Source organism: Apteryx rowi, unplaced genomic scaffold (assembly GCF_003343035.1).
Source record: "Apteryx rowi isolate R43461 unplaced genomic scaffold, aptRow1 scaffold_100, whole genome shotgun sequence".
Classification (NCBI taxonomy): domain Eukaryota; kingdom Metazoa; phylum Chordata; class Aves; order Apterygiformes; family Apterygidae; genus Apteryx; species Apteryx rowi.
Genome location: NW_020447198.1, coordinates 1826859 through 1843576, shown reverse-complemented (window position 1 = coordinate 1843576; position 16718 = coordinate 1826859). Strand labels below are relative to the sequence as shown.

At 40.0% G+C, this 16718-nt stretch overlaps 1 long non-coding RNA gene across 1 annotated transcript; it reads right to left on the bottom strand.

Annotated features, from left to right (window-relative positions):
• Positions 1-720: 720 nt before the first annotated feature.
• Positions 721-9910, bottom strand: LOC112964585. Its single transcript, XR_003253012.1, has 3 exons — positions 9844-9910; positions 1955-2111; positions 721-834 (listed from the first exon to the last, which is right to left on the bottom strand). It is a non-coding gene; the product is annotated as an uncharacterized LOC112964585 (long non-coding RNA).
• Between the last annotated feature and the right edge of the window lie 6808 nt (positions 9911-16718).

Below are 16718 nucleotides of genomic sequence, written 5' to 3'. Positions count from 1 at the left end.
ACCCCTTTTAGACAGAGTACTGGCACTAAGAAGCAGAATTCCATCCAAAAACACTTAGCTGTAATGTATACTGTATAAAAATGAAAAGGTATGACAGAGTAGCCAGTAAATGTCTGGTTAAAAAGTGGTATGACTCCTGAAAGAAGTTTGCTGTTTAAATAATTCAAACCACTACACTAACTTTCTGTATAGCATGCAACTCCCTCATTAGTCATTTATGCAAATATGCTCAGTAAAAAGATGAAGTCATTTGTCAGTAATTTTGTGTACAACTGCAGACTACTGAAGCATCCAGAAATCATTCCGGCTATTCACACAGATATGCACATGCATATATAAATATACAAATATTTTCACATATAGGTATACGGACCTTTACACCAACTCTAGTGTTTGGTCTGGACTGACAGCTGATTCCTTCCACCATGTGTTCAGGGACAAAGGGAAAATGAAGTGCAGAGCTTGGCCCAGCTACCAGTGCGGTGAGACTATCACTATCACCCTGGTTAGGTTATTCTTCTTGTTTCTGAGATTTCTTCCTTTCCTGTCCTAAGGGGTGGGAAAGGGGAACGGATGCATGTACTAATCATACACAAATCTAGCACTCAGGTTGGTCAGGCATGACTTACCCTTAGTCAGTCCATGCTGACTGTTTCTTGTCACCTTCTTCTCCTTCCCAGAAACATGATCCAGCAGGACTCACTCCATGGTTTTCCAGAGACTAAGTGAGAAAGACTGGCCTATAATTCCCTGGACCATCATTTTGGCCTGTTGTGAAGATGGGTACAACATTTCCTTTTCTCGCCATCATGGACCTCCTCCAGTCTCCACAACCTTTCAAAGAAGATAGAGAGTGGCCTTGCAAGGACATCAGCCGGCTCTCTCAGGACCTTCCGATGCAGCCCATCACATCCYRGGAACTTCTATGGGTTAAGGGCTTTCAAGTAACCCCTGACTCAACACTCACCCACTGCTGCTACCTCTTCTCCTCCTCCCTGAACCCTTTCGCTAACCACCAAGGCCTGGGACACCCAGTTGCTGGAGACTAAGGAAAAGGCAGCACTGACTGCCTCTGCCTTACCTCTGTCCTCTGCCACTAAATCCCCTGCCCCATTCAGCAACGGGCCCACGTTTTCCTTGTTCAGCCTTTCACTGTTCGTGTAGCTGTAGAAGCTCTTCCTGTTGTCCTTGGCGCCCCTCACAAGTCTCCAGCTGAGCTTTGGCCTTCCTAACACCTTCCCTACCTGCCTGGCCAATGTCTCCCAATTCCTCCTTGGTGGCCTGTCCCTGCTTCCAGCTCCTGCACGTTGCCTTTTTGTGCAGGAGCCCCATTGCGCGTTCCCACTTTGGCCAGGCCGGTCTCATGATATGTCTACTCATCTTCCTGAGTTTGGGRAGGGACAGTTCTTGCGCTTGCACGAAGCTGTCCTCAAAGCGCTGCCAGCTTTCCTGAGATCCCTCACCCCTCAGATCAGCCTCCCATGGGATCCCAAGCACCAGTTCCCGGAATAACCCAAACTTTGTTCGCCTGAAGCACAGGTTTCTGCTGCTCTCCTTCCTCTTCCCCCTCCAGATCCACTATTTCGTGGTCGCTACAGCCGAGGCTGCCACTGCTCATCACATCCCCAAACAGCGCTGCCTTGTTAGTGAACAACAGCTGCAGCCGTGTGTCACCCTGCTTGCTCCATCCACTACCACTTGTATAAAGAAGTTATCCCTGACACCCTCCAGAAGCCTCCTTGACCGCTTGTGTCCTGCCGTGTTGGCCTTCCAGCAGAGGTCACAGACGTTGAAGTCCCCCACAAGAACCAGGGTCCAGAGACTTCCTCAAGTTGTTTTAGGAAACCTTTGCACAYTTCCTTGCCCTGATCGGGTGGTCATCAGGTGTAATACACTCCCACTGCAATGTCACCCTCCCTGGCCTCTCCTCTGACCCTGACCCACAAGTTCTTACCCAGCTGTTGTCCATTCCAAAGACAAGCTCCATACATCGCATATGGTCTTTCACATGTGACTTTTCTCAGAGCTCACACAATCCATGGGGCTCGCAGATTAGTGTGACTCCTGAGGTGGTGCAGTCAGGCTACTTGGAAGTTCCCATCTGATTTTATCTGCAATAAATAAAGCTCCTTCAAATGTAGAATTTCCATTAAAAAAAATTAACACTGAAATTATTTTTCTATCCAATTCAGAGTAACACAACAACAAAAAAATCTGCAAATACAGAACTACACTATTTGTTGTTTCATGTTATAATATTTCACTGTTTTTATCTTAATGATGTCTCTAGAAAAGTAACATATGATGTATCAGATCAAGCTCTTAAGACACAAACAAAAATTCTTTGAAATAGAAAAGATGTCCAAATCTGTACTGCTGGCTGCCTTTATTTTTAAAACCACAGTAGAAGAAAAAACAGACTATAAGGCACAGGATCAAAAAATTATAACATTTTTTTCACTGCTGTCACTGACACGTCATACAGAAAATAAAAAATATAAACGTGAAGACTGTCTAAAAATTTAACTCAACATTTTCAAAGTTTTAAATTAAAGCTCTCCAAAGTATTTTTCTTTTTCCTTTGCAAATATTTTCCCCAGAGGAAAAATGTAAAAAAACCCCAAGAATTGCAATTTCGTGGGGAAAAAAATAGAAAAATTAATCAAAACAGCTTTTAACAAATTGATTATTGCAATGATGAGTTCTTTTCTTTCAAACTGAGATTTCTAGCAACCGCTAATATTTCACTCTTGGCAGGTGCATATTCAGCACCATAAATCAAGTTTTACCCATGACTGTTCTGCTGCACAGTCCTATAGCACACAATGTTGCTGCTGACACACTTCAGCTTTCTCTTTTTCAGCTCCCTTCAACAGTTTGGGCCTGCTGGGAGAACCAGTTGTGGGATGGGAATGGCAATAATCATGGAAGCAAAAAGCTTCAGACCACCCTCATCTCAAACCATCTCATTTCTTCCCAAACATTCATCTCCCCTTCGAGGCCTCTCCCTCAGCTGACCACATCCCTGCTTTCGATAGAAGCCCTGCCAGAAAGCCTGGAATAGGGTAGTATTAGCATCAGAGGCTATAATTAAACTTYAGAGATCCATTACACCACTTTCCAAGCATGTCTGACAAGAATGCCACTATGGGTCTTCAGATTTTTAACGTAGGTTAAAGTCATTTTTACAAGGCTGAAAGTTTCCAAAGGAAACTCTTCGTAGAATGAGATTGCACAGCACCTTTCTTCGTTCTTGCAGTGTTTGGAGAGTCCTGCTGATGTATACAGCATTTCATCAAATCCAGACTGCCATGTGTAACTTCGCTCCCTACTGTAGTCATTCCAACAACAGCATCTATAATTACATGCTGTGACTATGAAGTCAGAGAGCACAATATTGTGGGATTTTTATTTTTTTTATTTTTTTTTAATGGAGAGTGTGAGTCCGTCTGAGAATAAGGGGTATGGTTTGAGAGCATGGAGTAAGGCGGGATGGCGAACCTAATTTAGCTAAGGACAAACCTCAAAACTGTTTGTAGAGATGTGCAAGGCCACTCATATTTGTAATTATATTTCTTGTATTTATGTTTACATTCTTCATGGCTTTTTTTTTTTCTTCTTTTTAAGTGTCTCAGACAACGTTGTGGTAGGACCCAGAAGGTCAGGTGGATTCAACTCTTTGTATGCTCAGCATAAGAAAAATGCCAAACTCCTGGGGATATAAATAGACGTCAGAATTGGGTTTTGGCATTTATGATGTTTGCCAGAAATACTATCAGGAAAAAAAAAMCATCTATCATAATATGTCATTCCTAAACGGCTCTTTTCTGGACAGGGATGCAAGAGAAGCAAAACAGGTTCATGAAAACAAACATATAAATATCGGTTACTTCACTTTCTTCCAGATTTTAAGGAAATTTTATTCATTGTCCTGTTTAAATCATTTTCTTGCATTTCTCTGAGCTTACACAGTTCTTCCTGGACTAATAATCAACCAGGAAATCTTATAGGAAAATACCCATTGCTTGAAAGGTCTCAGCATTTCCCACTTTGTGCTGGACAAATATCATCACGCCCTAACGTTTCTCATGTCCTTCCCCTTCACAGTCCTAACAAGGAGATGTCTGTGAAAATTTAAATATTGAGCTTAAGAAACAAAAGTAAGGCCATACAAACACCAGAAAAGATATTTTGTTTTCAGGTCATGTTTTGGGTGAAGTTCACACTTAAATTTGTAAGCTAGCCAACTTATTCCACTTTAATGTGTCACCGTGCTGAAATATGGAAATCTATAATATAAAATCATTTGTAAAGGAGATGGAATAACTTGTAAAGGAGGCACTTTTTTACTAATGTAAATGACACAGAGACAGGAAAGCGCATCTAGAAGATATGCAAGAAGAAAAACAAGTCCGTGTCAGTAGTTATTTTATAGATTGAGACAGTCTGTGATACAAGCATAACAAGCTGGTGGCCTCAGAGAGTAGAGGTGATCGGACAATTCAATGCAATTCAATGCAAAACCTCTTAGTTTTACCTGCAAATGTTGTGTCTGTCTGCGTCATACGGCCTGCATCAACTTTTACACAAGCTGTATATGCAACATATCATTATCTTACCATTTACATACTTTTCACTGTATCCTTGGGGCCATACCACTTCATTTAGAAAAAAGGCCRTGTGTGTGATGGCCAGACACACTGTGGTGTTCTGCTCTCCGCAGCTGTGCTGGACGCACACGGACCTCTCCACGTGGGGCACTGCAAGAATCCTACATGAAGGCAACTGAATTTCCCTCAAACCACAGACTCAGGAGTCCAAGGGGACGATTGTGAAAATGTTTTGTCATCTCTAACTTTGCCCAAGGCTGGGAATAGCCTACATTTCAGAATTCAAAGGGGGTGATGAAAAAATCATCAATAACATTTTATCATGGAGACTGTGTTTTCCAAACAGCCTATTGCCCCTAGCAATTGTGGCTCAGACTAAATAACTTCCATGACTGTTTATCTCATCCCACCCAGCTTGTTTTTGCCRGTCAGGTTGCCTGCAGGACACAGGCATCCTGGAGGACCAAGGCAAGTGTACAAACCAGCAGCTGCAATGCATTAAGATCCTGCCCAAAATAGAGATTTGAAAGGGCTGATAATGAATTGAGATTTTTTTCTAGATTTTTCTTTTTTTTGACTTATCTGGATGATCAATCACTCTGCCAAGTAGCACAAGCTGATTACACAGGACAGTGCTTGCGTACCAGAGATCACTTCAGAGGGACTTCAGGATCTCAAAAAGCCAGTTTCCTAGAAATCAGGAGAAAGAACATCTCCCTTTTTCTACAGTGGTATCAGATGTGCCACAGAAAAGAAATCATCTGGACAATGTTTTAGGGAAAGATGTGTCTCACTATGTAAGCCTCTTAAGTAGAAGGCTTCAGGATAGAGACCATGCCACAATCTTCAGGAAGGTGGTGTATTTTTCCATGGTCACTAGTAGTTCTGGCTGTGAACCTTCAGCTGTCCCCTCTTCTCCCTTCTCTTTCATACTTCAGCAACGATCCTCTTCTGCTCATCCTCGTTCTCTCCCTCACTTGGAACACACCAGCTTTTGCACCACTCTTGATATCTGCCTCCAGTGTAGACTGTCATGCATCCATTAGTTCAAGAAAACTAGCACTGCAGCAGACTAAGAAGTTTCAGTAGTCACAGTTTCTAGATGATTACTATAGAATTTCTAGCAAAAGAGTGAACTTGTTCCTCTCACAACCTAATTATGCCCTTGCTCCTCCTATGCCTATGGAACATTGTACAAACAGATTTCAGGGATTTGTGGACAGGCTCTCCAGCGACACGAAGAACTCAACAGACTGGACGCCAGGTAGGTGTTGGAAGTCCACCTGGGCAAGGCGAACACTGAAGAAACACTGAAGAAAGACGACCTCTGTGTCTCAGGCTAAAGCTTACTCCTCCCTGCAGCAATATGTTTGTGCTTCCAAATAAACAGGAAGGCATATATTCATATTATCTATACATTTGGAGACACAGCAAGTTATGTGTGTTTCTCCCATTTTCCTCCTTGCTCAAAAAAGACACTTGGCTTCTTGCTCACATTTCTTCCCTATTTCTTTGTGCTTTATGCTGCTCTGTACATTGGAGAGAGAGGCGAGCTCCTTGACTTCTCTGCTTCTGAACAATTTAAAATTGAGTATTTTTGCTCCCGATATGAACGAGTGTGTGTTAAATCACATATGATTTGAATCTTAAAGTTGTAGAATCTGTTATCTGTTTCCCAGGAAAGCAGGAAGCCTTTTTCTTAAAACCTTTCAACATTATAACTGTTCAAAAAAAAAAAAAAAAAAAAAAGAGAGAGAGGATGCCACTCCTGAATCACACTGGAGTCAAGGCAAAATAAACAGTATCTTACATAAAGCATGAAAATCCAGAGGGAAAGCTAGCGTGAGTAGAAAGTAAACTTCCTTGTTATGCAACTCATCTTGCCTAACTTTTTGAAGAAAACTTTAAGAACTAAAGCTAAAATGACAGATACAGAATGATCTTATTTCCTGTTGAACTCTCTCCAGATACCTAAGTGCTATGTGCAGCTGATCACTTAAACAGGCAGCTCTGACTTGCAAGGCAGCCCTAAGCAATCAGAATGGCTCGTTCACATCATCTAGCACATGCACATTACTCCATCACATACAGTAGCGTCAACGTTCATTTAAACGTGTCACCACTTCAATCCCTTTTCTTCTTCCTTCCCAGAAAATCAAATAGCGCCAACTTTTAATAAGTGTGATATATTACTTGCACACCTCCCAGCAAGAAATCCACTTACAAAGACGGCATCCCTGCACCAAGTGTAATGAGTGAAAGCCTCTTTTTAAAGCCATTAATTCCATGTACATGCACTGGATTTTGTATGCGTAACACCGAAAATAGAAGGCAAGTACATTTTGTATGCCACATGGCAGAGCTGGTTCGAAATCAGGAGCAGCGAGTTTTTCCTCTCGCTACGAGATCTGTGAAAAGCAGGAATCAGGGAGTGGGGAGTTGTCGTCTCACCCTGAAGCAAGGTGCTAGCAATGAAGAGACTGGAAGCATTTTACCTGTTTGGGATGCAGCATCTCCCTGTCTCTGCAGAGTTTCTAGTATCATGCTTAGCCTCTAATTTTAGAAAGGAAAAATATAGCCTGGCACACCACCCTTGAAATGCAGCCCACCCATCTATTATACCAACACTAGTATTTATAGTTTCCTCCCTCAGAAAAGGCCACAGGGTACTTTGCAATACGGTAACACGCACTAGACAGTGTGGGCCTGTGTATCCAGGTAGGAAGAAAACTCACTAAGAAAGGACTTCTCTGCAGAAGGCATAGAACAAGGTGCTCTGCTTTTTTACCCCTCACCAAGGCAAAAGAACTAGATTTCTGTAATGCACAAAACCCTTCCTTAAAATTATGAATTTCTTTCTTTTCACATCAGCCAATCGGGTGGTAATAGGAGAAATCCTCTAGAGCTTCCATGATGTTCTCCACAACGCAGTAACCCTACTGAAGTCTACAGAGCTCAGCAAATTCAAATGAAGCCCTTGCAATCTAATGACTAAAAATAATACTAAATTAATATCAAGTTTTCTAGCACCATTTCAAGAGGAAAATAGCCTTTCTTGGTATTTTAATACCTATACTACCATAGCCACAAACACACAGATTACAGACTGTGAGCACAGCCCCAGAGGCTAACTGAAAATTTTTGAAGTTTAATATTAAAAAACTTAAAAACTTAAATGTAAAAGGGTGAAAAGGACAACAGTAATTTGCCAGAAGAATTCAAAATTTCAATTCAGAAAATGTGATCTGCCTTCCACTTTGACTGCAAAAATTATTTTGATATCCTTCTTTCATCACTGCACAAAATGTTCATCATCATCATCTGCCTTCATATGAACTTTTCTCCAAAGACTGTGGCAAGCTAAGGATGTCCTCTCTGCTCTTTACAGATAAGAGCATTTAAAAAACMTAATCCTAAAGCTACTTCACAAAGTTACGTTGTAGGGCAGTGGCAAAACTAAAAAGCCAGCTCAGAGGACATGGCAGTCTGTCCTGTACACTAGCCACAAGATTCTCCTTCCTCTCTCAACTTTGAATTTGTGCCCTATGGGGAAGCAGGTGACAAAAGACCTGTAAAAACCAGGCTGTATGCCATCCACACTTCTTCCAGCTCTGGCTAAACCCACAGCAAGTGAGTTAGTCTGCTTTTTTGCAGCACAAAATGACTTTACTATTTGCTAGAATAAGTCTTTTCAGTACACATGTGCATCAGACTTTGCACCTGAACACACCGCCAGTGAGCAAGAAGCAAGCCAAGTCTTACAGGCCATAGCACTATTCCCTTGAAATTTCCACAATTTTTGTTGTCCATTTACTGCCTGGAAGTAGCTTACATAAACATACCCCAGGTTTGGAGCCTATTAAATCTATTTTGCTGAAAGTGTTAAGAGTTTCTATTCTCATGTCCCAAAACAGTGAATTAAAATCATAAAAATTATTAAAACCAGATGGATAAAATCTAAATACGCCACAATCAGAATATGAACATGAATTCTGAAAAAAAGTGGACATGGAGTCCCCTGGGCTGGCTAACTCAGAAAATACTTCTCCGTGAAGAGCTTTGGTCCAAGCCATTAAAACACATGAAAGTGAAGACGTACTTCCCATCCTGTTTTATTGTATGGAAAGCGAATGAAAACTGGTCTCGGACTAGATTTTGGAAACATCGGTGAGACTCTGCCACACCTCCTGCAACATTTGCAGCTTATCAGGATGGTGCTTCAGCTCAGCCTCCCATTCCTGAGCTCTTCTGGGGACAGCAGTGGTGCTGGCTACAGCATGATCTGCCTAACCTGCAGCTTCCCTAAGATTCCCCAACTTCTGCAGGCCCTGCAGCAAGGTCCCAGGAGGAATGGGTGTTTCCCATTGATCTTATTTAGGGAATCCTTCTGCAACTAAATACAGGGCTTTTCGGCTCCTCTGGCACCATTCAGGCACCTTTACTTTGAGAAAAGAGGTCACAGCAGGAGAGGGGCTCTCAATCACAACACATGGTTTCTAAACAGAGTTAGTTGCCTTATTGGTTCTTTCATTCCTTTGGCAGAAATTTGATGTAATTAAGTGTAATGAGTTTGAAGAAAAAGCATTTCCTCGCATAGGAGGAAGGATTCTTAACTGGCGTCTTTCTATCACTTTTTGATTATGCATCGAAGTCGCAACATAAAAAGCTTTGAAAGTTTTCAAAGTGCTTGTTTCCTTTAAAGGAGAAAAAAAATAATAAAAAATAAATAAAAAAAGAAGAGAGCATTTACTTCAGTCCCCTGACTTTCAAAATGCAGCTGACCAGATGCAGAATAAATTCTCACTAGTTTACCTTTAGCATACAGTTTGTGTCAATGGAAGATTAAATAGAAATTAAATAGGTATTAAGTAGGATGGGAAACCAAATCTTAACTCACTGCCTCTTAGTCAGCTGACTTACCACACTTATGTAGACAATTACACTGGAAAAAGCAGCTTGGGGGGAGGGTGCTTTCTTCTTGTTTGTTTGGTGCTTTTTCTTTTTTTTTTAAAAAATGTTCTAAGTTCATAGGCATTTTCAGAGTTTCTCCCCAGCAACAGGAAATGGGCTCCCAAGCATTCAGAAGAAAAACACGGAGGGCAGTTTGTTTAATTCACGGATGCCAGGAGTAACAGTTCTTTGCACACATGCTCTCTCCAGCGCAAATTTTTCTGCTTTTAGAAATCAGTGACTTGCACCCCTTTTTTCCCACAAATTCCTCCCTTGATCTTACCCCAATGGCAGATATTCACGACTTCAGAAAGAGCAGCCTGATGAACCGCGCTGTAACCACCTCCTTGGCAGCCTCCCGACTGCAGGCTGTTTACATCCCGAAGAAGCCTGGTTGTGAAATCTTTAACTGCTCATAGAGATACAGCCCCCCTCTGGTTTCTCTTCCGTGTTTTGGAGCTCCTCTCCTCATTCTGAAAATGCAAGTTTGCGTCATTTTTACACTTTTTATTTCCATATATTGACCACAAACCAAGGCAGATGGCAGGAAGACTGAAGTGGTCCTGCTGCACCTCCTCACGGATACATAAATTGCAAATTTTACTCGCACCTTTTCACACCTTAGCGACTCATTCCCACTTTGGCCTGCTGACGCCAGCAGAAGCGCCCCGTAAACTTTGCTGTTAACCATCTCGTAGTGAAAAGCATCTATTGCACCTATTCTTCCACAAATATTTATTATTCATTGCTCTAATTTTATATCTTTAAACACCTTGGTGCTACAGCTTGCTGACAATCCACTGATTAGCTGTTAAATTTCCATTCCAGGGTCACCAAACAGCAATTCTGTTTGCTTTCTGCCTGTTCCTGATTAGTCTATAACCTCTCTGCCTACACTGCAGCACTTTTAAAGATCCCAGATCTGGTGCAAAAGTTGGAAGTAGAGAAGACTTTTTACAGTCTCTGATACCCTTGCTATCACACACAACCAATCTTCAATCATAAGCTTCATATGAATTTGACAAAAAAAAGTCCTACAAAAATTGATAGATGTCAACATCCGAGCAATTGGAACAAGTCAAAAATTTCCCAACAGTTCCAACAAAAATAGTTTATCACAACCAACCCTTTCACCAGAACGTGCCAATTTTGAAAAAGATACGTGGATTTTAAGGCAGCATTTATGGCCAAAATGGCTCCCCAAATCAGGGTTGTTGCTCCCAGCAATACCCCGCTGTTAGGTAGCCTCCTGCCAGTCTATCCCAAACCCTTCTGTTGAAGGGGTTCCAAAAGGTTTACATAATTAAGCAGTCTCTGAAGCAAGAATTTATACCTTGCTTTTCCATATGCCAGGTAAGTACCATCACTAGGAGACCATGCATTCAGTTTTTCTCTCATCCAACACGTTCACAGCAGACAGAACCACACTAGAAATGGAAATGACCCACAAGTTGGAGGGCTTGCAAAAGCTGAAAGGGATTGCAGACATAGATGAGGGGAACCAAAGACATTCACCGGTGCGTGAAAAGGAGCAGGCGAGTATCGTGCTGAGCGGAAGCAGTTACCTGAAGAAATTAGGGCAGAATATAGACTTTCTTCCTGGTTCTTCACACCATGAAATTGTGAAGCAGGTTCCTTTGAAGTATTTATAAGAAACTAAATGAAATACTATGTTAACTTCAAGTTTTGTTTATTTGCCTTTTTTTTTTTCTCTCCAGATGAAACAGAAACTTATAATGAAGCTATAAAAAAGAAGCCTTCCAGACAGGTCTCCCAACATCTTTGACAACCGGAAAAGTTAGAAGGTCTTTCATTACATCTTTATTTTATAAAGGTGGGAAACAGGGAACAGCAGCACAGAGCCCTTACAAGATTTGCCAAAGTCCAGAAGTAAGAAAAGAGCCAAGAAAACAAGCTAGAGTTTCTAACATGCMGTGTTTCCAAACACTGAGCTGTTCAATAACCTAAGCCCTTCAGCAGTCTATTCTGTTCAGTAACCGTAATCCACTTGTATTAAGCTTCAGAAAATTTCTGAGGCATAAACATCTTTGTCCCTGTGATGTTTTTCCAAAGGAAAACCTCGACACAAAGAGGTTACGTGGTTCATCCAGTGTTTGAGGGCTGGAGCAGTGGACGTGAACAAAACCGAGCATCCCAACTGAGCTCCACGGAACCACCACCGGATGATTTCCCCAGAGTTTTCTAGGAAAAAGGCAGGATCATTGGTTTCAGAAGAACTTTAGAGGCATACACACTGACGTAGTCCCACGCTAATTATTGAAGGCTCTTTTAATAGAAATTATTTCACTGAGATTGTATTTTATGGATGAAAGATGCATTTATTATTTATTAATACAGAAAAAGGATCCAAAGTTAGGCTGCCTACCAGTTGCAACTCACCTGTGAAATCCTGTACCCAGAGATGACATCGAACACATTAATTGTTCAACATGATTTTACGTTCTAATAATAAAATAGTGTATCTTATAAACTGATAGCCTGGAGATTGCCTAGCTCTTATACCAGAGAAACTAAACTACTTGAGGAAAAAAGGAAGCCCTGCCTGCAGATGGGTAAGAACACTTCACAACACAAGTTAGATCCAGGCTTCAGGTAACTGTTCTTCACCCTTTTCTAGACTAGCCATTTCCATACGTGACACTAGTATCTTGCTTCCACCTGGAAGCAGCATTCCGCCCGTGTTTTCCATGGCTACCAGATTAAYCTTTGATTCGCAGCCAAAACCAGCAAAAAACATTTTATCAATTCAGTCAGTCCTCTGCATTGACCCTGGAGCTCATAGGCCAGAAAAGTGCTCGCAGAGACTAACGACTCTTTTGACCATTAGAATTACAGGCTTGAGCTGGGCAGGAAAAGGAGGGGAAAGTCATAGTCCGCTACCGACCCCCCATCCGCAGCTACCTGTTTCTGTATTTATGAGAAGATTTCTATTAAGAATAGGGATTGACTTATTTTCATCATTATAAAATAAGTGCTGTTTTGTATTTTAAAAGCACAAGTTCATTCCAATGGAACTTAAAGTTCGTCAGGGGAAGACGCTTGAAAATAACTTCTCACTTGCAAAACAACCTGCCCAAGATTTAATCTCCCTCTATTTCAATTGCTTGTGTTTCAAGAGAAAAAACTCATAAAATTGTTATAATTGATGTTCGTTCAAACCACATGTTAATTAAGACATGAAGGCATACTTCTGTTAATACGGTTTTTGTAATGCAATGTCTATCTCCTGAAACAAACTGAAAGCAACTAAAAATAGCAACTGAAACACTATTATGCCTTTGGGGCAAGTATTGCCTAGGCAGTATAAACAGCTTAGGATTTTGATTCAGCATGCAAAATTTCTCTGTTCTAAATCCCTTCTCTTTACAGGCAAGGAGCCAATAGAAAATTAATTTGTGATTAAAATCCTTGGAATCCATGTAGTTAAGCTATATATGAATAGTGCAATTTTTAGAAGTTCAGTTAGCACAAGGAATACCACCATTCAAGCCTTATCGGTGTATCTTTTCACTCCTCTGTTTGCATTTAGCTCGCCCGACCATGTCCAAAATTACAAGCTACATGAGAATTGTTTCATTAGCGGAGAGCTAAGGTGCCCACACAAACGTTCTGTCTTAAAGGATTTAATTTTTTCATACATCTGAACAGTTTCTTTTTTTCCCTAACCTGCTTCTTCAATGTGAGGCAATTATGTAATTGCTTCTTCAGTTTATTATCTTTTATTTTTCTTGGAAAACCTCTAAAATCAGTCTTTTCCCATAAAGATTCTGTTTTCCTTTATATTATGATATTTCCAACCTTAAAATATACAAAAATATTATTAACAAAACAATCTGTTTCCAGATGCAATTACTATTAATCAATGCATAACAAAAATTTAACTCTGCACAAATGAAAAGAGAAAGTCATAAAATATAAAACTTTTCACTTTGGATGAAAACTTGAGTTAAAATAGGGTTAAGGCTGACAGTACAAAACAATAATTTTGTGTGAGAATCATCAAAAAATTAAGCATAATAAAATAAAGATTAAGTTTAAAGCCCTTTTTAACACAAAATTCACACGTGGTAAGATGTAGCAATAGAATATATGTACTCAGAAATTACAATTGTGGCTGTGTTTGAGGCACAAAAGCCTCAATCCCAAGCCTTACAGACGCACCAAGTAGTTTTTCACATTTTCCCCTCCTATAGTATCCTTACAAGGCAGGCTTGAGGTGGTTTGGTAGATAGACTTCATTTTTCCCGGGGAAGAGACACAAAGAAGAAAACTTCTTTGCGAGTTTTCTACAGGAGAATTTTATCCATCAAAATAGATCACAGAAAAAAAAAGGGGAGGGTTGGTTTTGAAGAATTATGGCTAAAAAAACCCTCATAATTTTAAAAGTGTTTTAGATTAGGCAAAGGATTATCTTAAATTTAACAGGAAATTTGAACAGTATCTTCATTACATCACCTTTTGGCCAAAAGAAGTGTCCTCATATCAGGAACTGAATTCCATAAAGGACTTTCTTTTTAATAAATTTCAATAAAGAAATATTGTTTTACTATAACCATGTGGAAAATTTACTAAGTTCTGAAAGAAGAAATGCTGTGATTCTGATCATAATACGCTATTTCACTTAGAGAAAACGAGGCTTTCTAATCTCTGCTTTCTGCAAGAAACAGCCTGAGCTACAGAATGCAATAAGCACTACCGATGCACAGCGCTACAACAACACTTGGGGAGGATTAAATTCGTCTAACAAACAAGGTCAGAGTAAGTCCATCCAAAATACTTGAGCAATCAAGGGAGGGGAAAAAAAAAAAGAAAACACACACAAGAGACAATGCTCATTACTGCTGAGCATGAATTTCACGTACACAGTCCAGTGGGATCCCTAACATGAGAAACTTCCCAGACAGTTCAGTTGAGAGAGAAGATTGATTTATAGGTGTTAAAACAAAAAAATTGCTCTGTTATGCCATCTGGCAAAACAATAAACGGAAGAACYTCAGCAATTTGAGGAGACTGATCATACTGAATCATATCAATAGTCATTTAGATAAAAGGACACATTGTGATAGGATTATCCATAAGGGAAGTTCTTTCTTAATTTCTTCTATTAAAGACACTAAATCTCAGTCTGATTAGGAAGTTGCTAATAACTATCTAGCAATCATCTAAGTAATTTCAATAAACTTCCATCTGCTTTAAAGAAGCCAATTTGATAATTTTACTTGCTATGAGCTCAAGAAGATATTACTGATATACTGTATAGGTATCACATAGAAACATCAGAAACACATGTAAAAAACATCCTACCATTAAAAATCTTTTAAAATTTAAGAAAAATCACAAATAGATTAGCAGCAGCTGAATCAAAATTTGTTCCCAATTCTCTATCCTTTACAAATGTGAATGACATTTGGCACTAAAGAATTCACACTGAAATCAAAGCAGGAATCGGCTGTAGTGCAGCTGATGCTCTCAGTGACACACAAAAAACCAAGGACTATAGTTTTTGAGAAGGAAATCATCTCCTGATTTCTCCCTAGACTTCTTTCAAAATCAGCTTTTGGGTGTCTACAGATAGTGTTAATGATCTCTTTAATTTTATTAGAAATTTATCAAAACAAATACAAACACTTGTTCTGGTTCATTATTTCCTCACCTCCCTGCCAGATAGTCCTATGCATGTAGAAAGACTAAACTGGATGCTTCTCTTCCAAAGCATGTTCCAACTCCTTTATGTTTTGATCTAGACGGATCGCAAGAGATCAGTGGAGTATTCGATTCGGCAAACACGCCATCTGACAGCAAGGCAAGCAGATTCACCAAACTAGAAACACAGCCACATCAGTGTAGAATACTAATACACTTGGCTGAATAACTAAATATTTGAACATAACTTTTGCTGTTCTRCAGAGTGCAGAAAAAAAACATGCTGCCAAGGGGATAACATAGTAACATGKTTTTTTTGCTGTATTTGCACAAGCTGTTTTGGAGCTCCAAAATTGTCAAGGAAGGTGTGTGGGYTGGCATGCATGCTTGCACCTGTGTGTGTGCTTGAGCATGTGTGTAATGTATGTATGTCAAGGCAGTTTGGGAAGTGAGAGTAGGAAGATGCTTTTCCGCATGTTGTTTTCTCAGCTGTGCAGTATATTTCTAGATAAAATAAGGATGCTTAAGCTGGCATCATTAGCAGCTTCTTCTGTGCCATGAAATCTTTATTACATATGGCCATTAGGAAGGAAAAGTGTCAGGGAGCGATGGCTGATGAAGAAACACACAGTAGCAAGGTTCACTGCAAGTTACATTGCCAGGGAACTGTGAGACAAAATTAAATGTATACAGGTTTCTGTGCAGGTGAGCATCTGGAGGTCTTGAAACCTTCTTGAGAACCTGCCGGGTACAGCTGTACCTCATAGAGGACAAATACCTGTAGGTAGTGGCCCTAGCAAATGGCAAAAGTCAGAATAACACTGATTTTTGACAGCAGTTCTCTTTAACATTTAAAGGAAAAACATCTTGMGAATGTTAAATATCTGTAGTAAAACAGCTTTTTAAATAAATATCATGGGAATRGGTTTATAAGCCAAGTAGCATAAATATACTCTGCAACCATTACTCTCTGAAAAATATAATTGGAGTCATTTGGTCTCTTACTAAAATGGAATTGTTATACTTCAGGAGAGGGATTAGAGTATAAACCCTTCCATATTGCCCAAGGAGATGAATATTGAATTCATTACACCACTTTATTCACTTCTTTCTCACATTTCTTCTCCTTCCAGTTCTTCCAACTTGAGTTTCATGTTCAAAAACTGTAATTATGTAACAATTCAATCACAGTGTGAGGGAAAAGAAAAGAAACCCAGAGCACGGTTTGGCAGGGCACGTTTGATCTTTAAACAGAGATTAAAAATGCAAAGGATTGTTCGAAACCAAATAAACTTATGCAGGCAATTAGTGCAAATTCCTATAATCTCGGCCTGCTTTTCATTGTTTCTATTCAACTGAAACAGGCTAGTCAGAACAGGAATTCTCCTTTTTGCAGGTATTGTTCAAGACTTCTGAACAGACACCGAGAAAACTCACTCATCGTTGCTTACCAAGTTGCATTAGKATTTCAAGAAAAATTAAAACTGAAATCTC